At 43.7% G+C, this 11,454-nt stretch overlaps 1 protein-coding gene across 2 annotated transcripts in view; it reads right to left on the reverse strand.

The window, feature by feature from the left end:
- Positions 1-5,902, reverse strand: part of LOC143997913 (pentraxin fusion protein-like) — a 29,508-nt gene extending 23,606 nt beyond the window's left edge. For both annotated transcript variants that reach the window (XM_077493735.1, XM_077493734.1), the window contains exon 1: positions 5,810-5,902. The gene's annotated coding sequence lies outside the window, so the exon portion shown is untranslated. The remainder of the gene's footprint in view (positions 1-5,809) is intronic.
- Positions 5,903-11,454: the final 5,552 nt, after the last annotated feature.

Below are 11,454 nucleotides of genomic sequence, written 5' to 3' on the forward strand. Positions count from 1 at the left end.
CCCTCACAAGATTGTTGTTGGTTCCTATTAACAAATAATTTTGGCCTACCCCAGGCGGTCAGGGGCAGACAACCTCCAACGTGTCAAAAGTCTCTGGTTTTTCCAGCCAGGAAAGTATCAAAGGTTATCTTGATGGGTATGTATCCGTCGTATGGGCATTTCTGGGTCCCTATGCCCCAAATCTCTAACTCCTCATGTTTGCATAAAGGGATATGCTTCAAGTACTTGTGATGACTTCCCTGAGCCTAGACTCCTCTTGCTACAGAAGAAAAAGTCCCACTGCTCCAGGAGCACACATACAGAATGTGAACTGTTCTCTTGGCCCGGAAGCCACAGGTGCTGGCAATTGCCGACAGCGAAAATAGACTCTGGACTGCCGCACTCTTTAGAAAAACTACCTTTCTTTATTGGAAGATCACATCAAAAACTCAGCAAACACAGCAGACAAAGAAAAAGCTGATATTTATATATTTATATTTGGATTCTACCATTAAGATTCCTTTTTATGAATATTTTGTAGTAACTTGGTCGCGTTTTTCATCTTGCTTGCTGACCTTTAGCAAGATGGCGGTTTTAGCACTTCCTGTCCATTACATATAAAGGGATGAGGACTCCGTCCAATCAGCTTCCCTGATGAAGTCACGAGGTACGTGACGTAACGCGTAGGACGTAAGCACGCGTCGGAAGCAATCGCAGTGAACCCGGAAGTCGTTACCTTTGACCGGAAGTAAACATTGCAATACCGGAAGTAACATAGGTGGTAGCGGCGAACGCCAATGTATGATATGTCTGGACAATATTTTTTATGCTAAATGTAAGCAGCCATTTTTAAGCCTATTAAATTAATTTTTATTTATTGGGGTAATACACTATTGGAGTTTTATATATATTTTTTTTCACGCGGATACTGTTTACCTATATGAGTATTCCTCCTACATCACACTGGAAGCTCATCTCTGCAGTTGACACAGTTATATGGATCCATAAGCCTATATAGATGACCAAAGCACTCATTTAAGGCTCCATTTAATTGCCTTTAGACCCCTTTCACACTGGGGCGTTTTTCAGGAATTTTCATGCGCTTTAGCGTTAAAAAAAGCGCCTGAAAGAAGCCACAACTGCAATCCCAATGTAAAAGCCCAAGTGCTTTCACACCGAGATCCCTTTCACACTGGGGCGTTTTTCCGGCGCTTTAGCGTTAAAAAAAGCGCCTGAAAGAAGCTGCAACTGCAATCCCAATGTAAAAGCCCAAGTGCTTTCACACTGAGGCGCTGTGCTGGCAGGGCGTCAAAAAAAGTCCTGCAAGCAGCTTCTTTGCAGCGCTTTTGGAGCGGGGAGTACAACGCTCCTAAAGCGCCTCTTCCCATTGAAATCAATGGGAAGCGCCTGTAAAACGCCTGAAAAACGCCTGAAAAACGCTACTGACAGCAGCGTTTTGTGGGCGCTTTTAACTCTTTATTTGGCCACTAGCAGGGGTTAAAAGTGCCCCAATAACGCTCGAAAAATGCTGGTAAAGCGCTGCTAGTTTAGGCGGCGCTTTACCAGCATTTTTCGGGCGCTGACATTGTGAAAGGGCTCTTAAAGCACTTGGGCTTTCACATTGGGACTGCAGATGAGGCTTCTTTCAAGCGCTTTTTTTAAGGCTAAAGCACCTGAAAAACGCCTGAAAAATGCCCCAGTGTGAAAGGTGTCTTAAGGTAAGAGCACTGTGAGCACGGTAAGCGTACCAGTGGAATTTCTACCATCGCACAACAGTGGGAATCTCGTTAATAAGAGGATGCGCACTCATTTGGATGTCATTCTTGGAATATTTTATTGACATTAGCGACTTTTGCACTTCTTTAGCACTTTAAATTTATTTTTTCACTTTATGGACTATTAGCACATTATAGCACTTTATGGATTGTCAGCACTTTTTTATTCTGAGCACTTTATATTAACTCACTGTATTCTGTTGAATTAATTGTTTACAGAGCTCATTATTTATTCAAAGTGGTAAGAGGTTTTGAGCATTAGCTGCAAAATTTGCACAAATTCGTTTTATTGTATGTGATTGGTGATCGCTATTTGATTTTGCAGCAATTCCGTTTATTTAAGCGCTTGTCACTTTTAGTAGCGCAGAGGTCTTTACATATTTGATTTATGTACCATGCATATACTTTTCAATAAAGTTGTTTTTCCAACAAAAATAAAATAAAAAAAAAGACAAAAAAAAAGTTTTAAACACACCCCGTCCCGCCGAGCTTGCGTGCAGAAGCGAATGCTGTCCCAAATGATTGCCTAGAGGGAGGGGGAGAGGTGATCTCCCTTTCTGCACCAAGGGAAGTGACGTCAGGAGCCCAGGCACTGAAGGGGGCAGATTTTGAGGGACCACATAGCAACAGGCATAAAAAGGTGAGTAAAAAAAAAAAAATATGTTTTTTTCCAAATTTTTTTTTCATGCACATTTCTCATTTGAATTTTTTTTTTTTGTAGTAGTAGTTAAAAAAATCATTGCACACGACAAAGTGGATTTTTAAAAAATGTTTTTTTACATTGTGCATGGGCTTTGTTTTTGTTTCACTGATTCCGTTTTCATTCATTTCTATGGGGTTCGGGTTCGGTATCTGAACTTCTTTGAAGTTTGCCGAACCTTGCTAAAGCCGAACGCAGGGCAATCCAGCTCATCCCTAAAGCCCCGTACACACGAGAGGACTTATGTCCGACAGACTTCCGAAGGAGTTCCGACGGAGTTCTGACGGACTTTTCGGCTGAGCGGACTTGGCCACACACAATCACACTAAACTCCGACGGATTCGAACGTGATGACGTACGACTGGATTCGAATAAGGACGTTCATAGCCAGTAGCCAATAGCTGCCCTAGCGTCGGTTTTAGTCCATCGGAATAACATACACACGAGCGAATTTTTCGAAGGGACCGGGTCCAGTGGAGTTCCTTCGGAAAAATTTGAAGCATGTTCCATATTCTAAAGTCCTTCGGACTTTGGCGAGTCAAAAGTCCGTTGCAGCCCACACACGATCGAATAGTCTGACGGACTCAGTCCGTCGGACTTTGGATGTTGAAAAGTCTGCTCGTGTGTACGGGGCTTAATGAAGAGGTATTACAGGCTCAAACTCAAGTGGTTAAATTGGACTTTCACCCAAAAGACAACTTTTTCTCCTGGTTTCTCCTTTCCAGTGGCAAAGCTAGATGAGTTTGGTGTCAGTAGAGCAATGGATGGTGTCAGTTTTTTACTTTTTATTATTTTATTTTTTAAGGGAGAGCACTGGTGGTCAGTATGGAGAGATAGGAGGCACTGCTGGTCAGTGGGGAGAGAAAGGGGGCACTGCTGGTTAGTGGGGGGGGGGGGGGGTAATAGGGGGCACTGGTGCTCAATGGATGAAAAAGGAGGGGAAATGGTGATCAGTGGGGGGAGATGGGGGATCTGGTTCTTCTGGTTCTCAGTGGGGAGAAAAGGAGGGTTACCAGTGCTCAGTGGGAGGACAAGGGAGCACCGGTGCTCAGTGGGGGGACAAGATAGGCACTGGTGCTCAGAGGGGGGACAAGGGGAGCAGTGGTGCTCCATGTGGGGACAAAGGAATGGCAGTGGTGCTCAGTTGGGAGGACAAAAAAAGCACTGGTGCTCAGTGGGGGAACAAGGGGGGCGCTGGTGCTCAGTGGAGAGAGAAAGGAGGCATTGCTGCTCAGTGGGGGGACAAAAGGGGGCATTGGTGCTAAGTGGGGAGAGAAGGGGCACTTGTACTCAGTGGGGAGAGCAGGGGGCACTGGTGCTCAGTGGGGGGGACAAAATAGGGTTACTGGTGCTCCCTGGGGAGACAAGGGGGCACTGGTGCTCAGAGGGGGGGCAAACAGCACTGGTGCTCAGTGGGGGAACAAGAGAGGGCACTGGTGCTCAGTGGGGAGACAAGGGGGCACTGGTGATCAGTGGGAAAACAAAGGAGGCACTGGTGCTGAGTGGGGAGACAAAAGGGGGCACTGGTGCTCAAGGGAGTGAGCAGGGGGCGCAGGTGTTCAGTAGGGGCACAAAAGAGGGCACTGGTGCTCAGGAGTGGAACAAGGGAGCACTGGTGATCAGTGGGGAGAGAATGGGGGCACTGGTGATCAGTGGGGAGAGAAGGGGGCACTGGTGATTGGGGGAAAGAGGTAGGCAGTGGTGCTGAGTGGGTGGGGACAAGCGGTGAGACCAGAGGAGCCCTAGAGCTCAGTTGGAAGACAAGGGGGCACTGGTGCTAAGCGAGGAGAGAAAGAGGGCACTGGTGCTCAGTGGGGAGTCAATAGGAGCAAAGGTGCCCAGTGAAGAGGGAAGGGGGGCACTGATGTTCAGTGAGGAGAGAAAGAGGGTACTGGTGCTCAGTGGGGACAGGAAGGAGGCACTGTTGCTCAGTGGGGGGACAAAGGGGTGCACAGGTGCTTAGTGGGGGAACAAGGGGAACTGGGCACAGGGGGGGAAATGGGGGTCCTGGTGCTTAGTGGGGGACCAGGGGGGCACTTGTTCTCAACACCTGCTGGACTTCAAATTTCCAGTCCCCACTCTACTTTTCTGAGGCACAGCCCTGGGGATTTGAGTGTGGGCAGACACAGAGAGGTAGGGGCAGGAGGAAGAGGTGCAGATCAAGCCCTCTCTCTTCTTCCGTATGTGTTTGTGTGTATGAGGGGGTTGTTAGTGTTGGCTTTGGGCAGCATGAAAGAGAGTGTAACAGATACTCTCAGCTTAGACAACTGCAGCCAGCAACCCTGCTGGGAAGCCATAGTCCAGTCTGAATAATGTGTCCAGGTTTCAGGCAGTCTGAAACCCGGACGCATTATTACAAACCTGAACTGTCCGGGTGAATCCTGGACAGGTGGCAACCCTAGGTGGAAATCTTCCTTTGCTACCAGCTCTCTGTTTGATTGGTTAAGCTGTCTCTGCACTGGCATTCCTGGCATCTCTTCAGATGGGCCGGCCACAGGAAAAGCGATACCACTGTCAATGTTTCTGTCTTAATGTGGCACTCCGGGCACATGTCCCTCCTGCCCCCCGGTTTTGGCCCTGATCCTCCCTCTCTCCCCCACAAAATGATTCCTTATTCCTTTTTAATGCTGCATCACAGCATGTCCCTCTTTCTTGCCTAGGGGAGAATGGCATAGTGCCCCCCATCAATGTCGACAAAGACAACATGCAAAAAAGTGCATCTCTTTTGCAGGCATGCAACCGTGCACACGCCAAAATGCATGCTTGCATAGTGCCATGTGTTTTAGTGCAGTGCAACTTTAAAAAAAGAATATGCACTTTTGTGCGATTTTCACATTAAGGCTGGGTTCACACTGATGCGGGTGGGGGTCACAGCAGGGGGTCCAGTGCGTGTCTATTTACCGATTCAGGTGCGCATCAGGTCCAAATTTTTGCCTGAATTCGCACCTGAAACTGAGCTAAAGATGCATGGGACCCTTTTCCAATGTGGAGCGGCTCCATTGATAGCCAGTCGCACTCGCCTGTCATGCGAATTGGATGCGGGGAAACCCACATTCAATTCGCATCAGTGTGAACCCAGCCTTAGGGCAGCCTATTGATATGAATGGGCTGCCCCTAAACAAGACACAAAAGTTGCACAAAAAACGCATGCGTACTGTAGAACTTGCATAGGTGTGAATGGAGCCTAACTATTCCTTTATCCTATTTGACTAAAACAATTGTCATTAGATACACTTTCATTTCTCTGATACCTTTGGGATGTCTTTGTATCCCCTTGTGCTTTGCAACCTAAGCAGTTGCCCTCATCCCCTCCCCCTCCCCCGCCAACAGGTATTTCTACATATGAAGTTCTTACCTGTACAGAGTCTTGAAGCTTCTGAAATTTTCATAGCCTCCCCTCTGTATTTATATGGGTGTTTGCTTTACACATTTCCTCCCACACCAAATCCCCTCCTCAATGAGGGCGGGGAACCTGGTCTGACTTATCCCTAAAAATCCATCCAATCCCTAATTATCCTGGGGAGGGGGGAGGGGCTGTGTAAAGTCAGCCGACTGTAATTGAATTTTTGGATATGCAAAGTTCATTTTGTCAACCAGTTCAACAGAACTGTCAATAAATGATAACAACGATGTTATATATGTGCAGACAATGCAGTGTATTGGAAAAGTATTCACACCGCTTGAAATTCTCCACATTTTGTCATGTTACAACCAAAAACATAAATGTATTTTATTGGGATTTTATGTGATAGACAAACACAAAGTGGCTCATAATTGTGAAGTGGAAGGAAAATGATAAATGTTTTTATTTTTACAAATAAATAGCTGAAAAGTGGGGCGTGTATTTGTATTCAGACCCCTTTACTCTGATACCCCTAACTAAAATCTAGTGGAACCAATTGCCTTCAGAAGTCACCTGATTAGTAAATAGAGTCAACCTGTGTGTAATTTAATCTCAGTATAAATACAGCTGTTCTGTGAAGCTCTCAGAGGTTTGTTAGAAAACCTTAGTGTTGGAATTGAACATGAATTAGTGTTATATATCTAATGTTCTACACATCTGTTTGTACAACCAAGCTCAGCCGTGTTGATACTTGCAGTCCCACACGATTAAAAGGTATAGAGGAATGTGGCACCAAATAGAATCTGCATAGCAAAAGGAAGTCTCTTCAGTCCACCTGGTGTGCACAAAGCTTCAAATAGATTTAGGACAATGATGGCTTCGGTCTGTCTGTGAGGACAAAAGGTGGGCCTAATGAGTGGGAATGGCATCCGAGATCGAATCACAAGATGTGAACTCAGTCGGAGCAGTTGCAATTCATGGAAAAACACTGCCCCCCAGAGGCCAATTATCAGGACTGTCAGAGATATTTAACCTGGGGGAGGAGATGCCCCAGAGACGCTGATTCGTCCACAAGCAAAGGGGTGGGCAATGGGGTGTGGTGTGGCTGAGGTGTGTTTATCAAAAAGGGATTCATCAAAGAGAGCTGTCTCTCACTCCACCATGAGGCTCAGCCACGAGGACCTGCTAAGTATTGCTTGCATTGTATTCTGATTGTATGCTATGTACTCTTGTAATTTCTATGGATACCTTATGTAAGCTTTTATTATTTACTTGGGAAATAAATGAGATTTGATTGAGCTTAGACCATGTATTTGGTTTCATAGCTAACTTTGTGGTATTGTGATATTAATGATAGCATGTGCTCAGAGTATTAATAGACTAACTAATCCATAGGGACTAGACAAATTAATACATAGCTGATAACAATAGTTTGTATTGATCAGTTACTTCACTTAGTGAACAAACAGCATCATGAAGGCCAAGGAACACATCAGACGGGTCAGGGATAAAGTTGTGGAGAAGCATAAAGCAGGGTTAGGTTATATAAAAAATATCCCAAGCTTTGAACATCTCACGGAGCTCGGATTAATCCATCATCCGAAAATTGAAAGAGTATGGCACAACTGCAAACCTACCAAGGCATGGCCATCCACCTAAACTGACCGGCCGGGCAAGGAGAACATTCATCAGAGAATCAGCCAAGAGGCCCATGGTAACTCTGGAGGAGTTGCAGAGATCCACAGCTCAGGTGGGAGAATCTGTCCACAGGACAACTATTAGTCGTGCACTCCACAAATCTGACCTTTATGTAAGAGTGGCAAGAAGAAAGACATTGTTGAAAGACAGCCACAAGAAGTCCCATTTGCAGTTTGTGAGAAGCCATGTGGGGGACACAGCAAACATGTGGAAGAAGGTGCACTGGTCAGATAAGACTAAAATTAAAATTTTTGGCCTAAAAGCAAAATGCTATGTGTGGAGGAAAACTAACACTGCACATCACCCTAAACACACCGTGAAACATGGTGGTGGCAGCATCATGTGGTGGGGATGCTTTTTTTCAGCAGGGACAGGGAAGCTGGTCAGAGTTGATGGGAAGATGAATGGAGACAAATACAGGACAATCTTAGAAGAAAACCTGTTAGAGTCTACAAAAGACTTGAGACTGGGGAGGAGGTTCACCTTCCAGCAGGACAACAACCCTAAACATACTGCTGTCCATGTGCTATAAGTTAATGTTACAATACATCCACCGCTAAGGAGGAGTTATACTAATTGCCTTTTTCCACAAGTGTACAACTATCAAAGTATTACTCACTGTACAACCTACAATTAGTTGTTTCGCTATCTGGATTATAAATAATGCAGTCTAATAAGCTAGCTGAAGAAAGAAGACGACAAGAGACTTTTACCTGTGGTTATATAGCATTATAACCCACTTTAACAATATTGAGAAGTGTGTTGCAACCTAGAGGGAGCCCTTGAGTAGGCGAAATAAATATCTGTATTGTATTACCTTATTGTGTTACACCTGATGTTGCATTATTAATTTGGTGCATGTATGCTTTGAGGCGTGGGTGGGAAAGTGCTCAGTGTCAAGGTTTTACCATATTGAGCATAAGTCCCACTTGTCGCCTGTCTGCATATTCAAAACAAGTGACCATCAAAGTTTTGGGTTCACACATGCACACCTTGATTGATGTTATTCTCACTCTGTATATCATAATTATCACTATGTCTAATAAACCAGTAAACTGTGTCCAGTAAACTGTGTGGTTAAGTTACAAGGCGTGTAAGACTATTACTCATTACAGCTGGTGGAGTAGCGGATACCCAGGTAATGGTAAATATACAATATATTGTGTTATTGCTGTGTTGCTCTTACCCATTGGGTCATAAACACACACACTACCACACAGTTGTGCCTAGACATGTGCAATTTGTTTAGTTTCGAATTAGTTTTTTAACGAATTGTGACGAATTTGTTAATTCCGAAATCTCTGAATTTTTCAATTTCCAAAATCTCAGAATTTCCAAATTTCAAAATTTGCTACAATATGAATTTCCAAAATTTCTGAATTTTTCAATTTCTGAATTTCAATTTTTCGGATTTCTGAATTTTCGAATTTCCGAACTTTCGAATTTCGGAATTTCAGATTTTTGGATTTCCGATTTTTCGGAAATTTGGAAATTCAAAAATTTGAAAATCAGAAATAAAATCTGTTTAATCATAAATAATAACTAACTATTAATTTATAGGTATTGGAATTCCCTTTTAAATTTGTCTGGAACGTAACTATCTAATAATAAAACCTTTTTATGATTATTATTTATTATTAATTAGTTCCATTCCATTTGTTTAGATGCGACATTCATTATTTCAGATAATTCGTAACTTCGGATAAATTCGTACTCATTAATTTAATAGTTAGTTATTAATTAAACTGATTTTTCTCTCTTTTTTTCAGATTTTAAAATTTTTGAACTTTCAAATCTTTGAATTCCCGAATTCTGAAAATCCAAAAATTCGGAAATTCGGAGTTCCAAAAATCCAAAAATTCGGAATTCGAAAAATTCGGAAATCCGTAAATCCAAAAATTCAGAAATCTGAAAATTTGAAAAATCTAAATGTGAAAATTCCCGAAATTTAATTTCCAAATACCGATTTTCCGAATTTCTGAATAAAGCAAAAAAACTAATGAAACGAAAACGAAAATGAACTAATTTTTTGCCAGTGCATATGTCTAGTTGTGCCTAGGGAGTCGAGGCCTTTCTCTGGGGTTGGCATTCAGCAGAAGTGTTGGTGGATATGACCTGGATATGAATGCAGCTACCATTTACGTATCAATGCCGCTGGTCCACAGCTATTTACATGTAAAACAGGGTCTGCAGGTGAGTCATCTGTACACAATAGGGCAGAGCTAAGCAGCATTAGTAACCGAACTTCACACTGAGATATCAGGACACAGCACAAGACTAAAACTTCAAGGGATATGGGAATTTAAACTGGGATAGTTGGCAAGTATGAGGCAGCTGCTAAGGCCCCACAACTGACTTTTGGTGCATGTGAATACGCACATCTCAGCCAATGCATGAGGGTGTAATTAACAATTTATGCCACTGTTGTGTATCTGCTAAAGGGCAGCAAGTTTCTGTGGTGAACGCAAGCTAAATGTCTCAGTTACATTGGTGCTCAGTGTAAATCTTCTCATTACATTGGGGCTTGGTGTACAATAATTTAATTCACACTAGTGACCAGTGAGAGGGCCCCCCTTACATTGATGGTCAGTGTCAATCCCTCTTAACATTGGTGGTTAATGTGAATGCTCCTATTACATTAGTGGTCAGTGTAAATCCCCATTACATTGGTGGCCAGTGTAGAAACTCCTCTTTATATTGGTAATCCTTAAAACAATCCAAACTTGCATATGTGGTCAGGTTTGAATCCTCCCTTATATTGGTGGTTCATGTAGAAGCCTCCTTTAAATTGGTGGTGAGTGTAAATCCCCCTTACATTGGTGGCCAGTGTAGGAATCCCCCTTTATCGGTTGTTGATGTAAAATCCCACATTACATTGGTTGTCAGTGTAAATTATTCATAACATGAAGAATTGTCCTTACACTGGTGGTCAGTGTAAATCCCCCTTTACATTGGTAGTCAGTGTAAATCCCCCCTAACATTGGTGGATGCTGTAGAAGCGTCACCTTAATTTGGTGGTCAGTACAAATCTCCTTAACAATGGGTGTCAGTACAAATTCCCCCTTACATGGAGGTCATTGTATATTCCCCCTTACACTGGTGGTTGGTGTAAATGCTCTAATTACATTGGTGTCAGTGTAGAAATCCCTTTTTTCTATTGGAGGGTGGCGTAAAATCCCCCGTTACATGGTGGCCAGTGCAAATTTCCCCTCACATTGATGGTCAGTGTGAATCACCCCTCACATTGGTGGTCATTGTAAATTCCCCATTACATTGGTAGAATCCCTCACTATATACTTGCCAAAGATTTCCAGCTTTACACTACATCAGGGGTAGGCAACCCCCAGCACTGCTGCTGCAAGCGGCATGCAAAGCCTCTTTTGCTGTCACTCGACTCCTTCCCTATCAGCAGAGTAGCGCAGGGAAGTGTCAGTGAGACTAATGCATTCTGATTTCAGAATTCCCCACACCACACCTGCACTGAGGGGGAGGCACTGCGCCCCCACACATTGTGAGAGATGGGAGACATTGTTTGATTCTCTAACTTTGCTGTAGCTGCAATCCGGTGACAGTTTGTGGAATTACTGTTGAGCGTCTGGAAACTTTGTTAAAATTATTCCTGAACTTTTGCATCACTTACTACTGAACACCGGCACTCTGTGTCCCTTTAAGCCACAGCCAGTATTCAGCGCAATGAAAAACACACTCAACTTTGCTGCGGCACAGAAACTTTTTCTCAGCTGTAGGGGCCCAACTTATGATCCTGCACACAGGCCCACTGCTTTCAGATATACTCCTGACCTGAGCTCATCATTGCACATCCATTCCAGATGCTTTTTTGTGACACCTCATACATCCTATACTTCCCATACATCCCATACCTCCCATACATCCCATACATCTCATACATCACATACATCACATGGGCTGGATGCGAGAGGCAGATCAGCAGGATGAGT

This window comes from Lithobates pipiens, unplaced genomic scaffold (assembly GCF_037356315.1).
Source record: "Lithobates pipiens isolate NorthernLeopardFrog02 unplaced genomic scaffold, aLitPip1_a1.2 Scaffold_19, whole genome shotgun sequence".
In the NCBI taxonomy this organism is placed as follows: domain Eukaryota; kingdom Metazoa; phylum Chordata; class Amphibia; order Anura; family Ranidae; genus Lithobates; species Lithobates pipiens.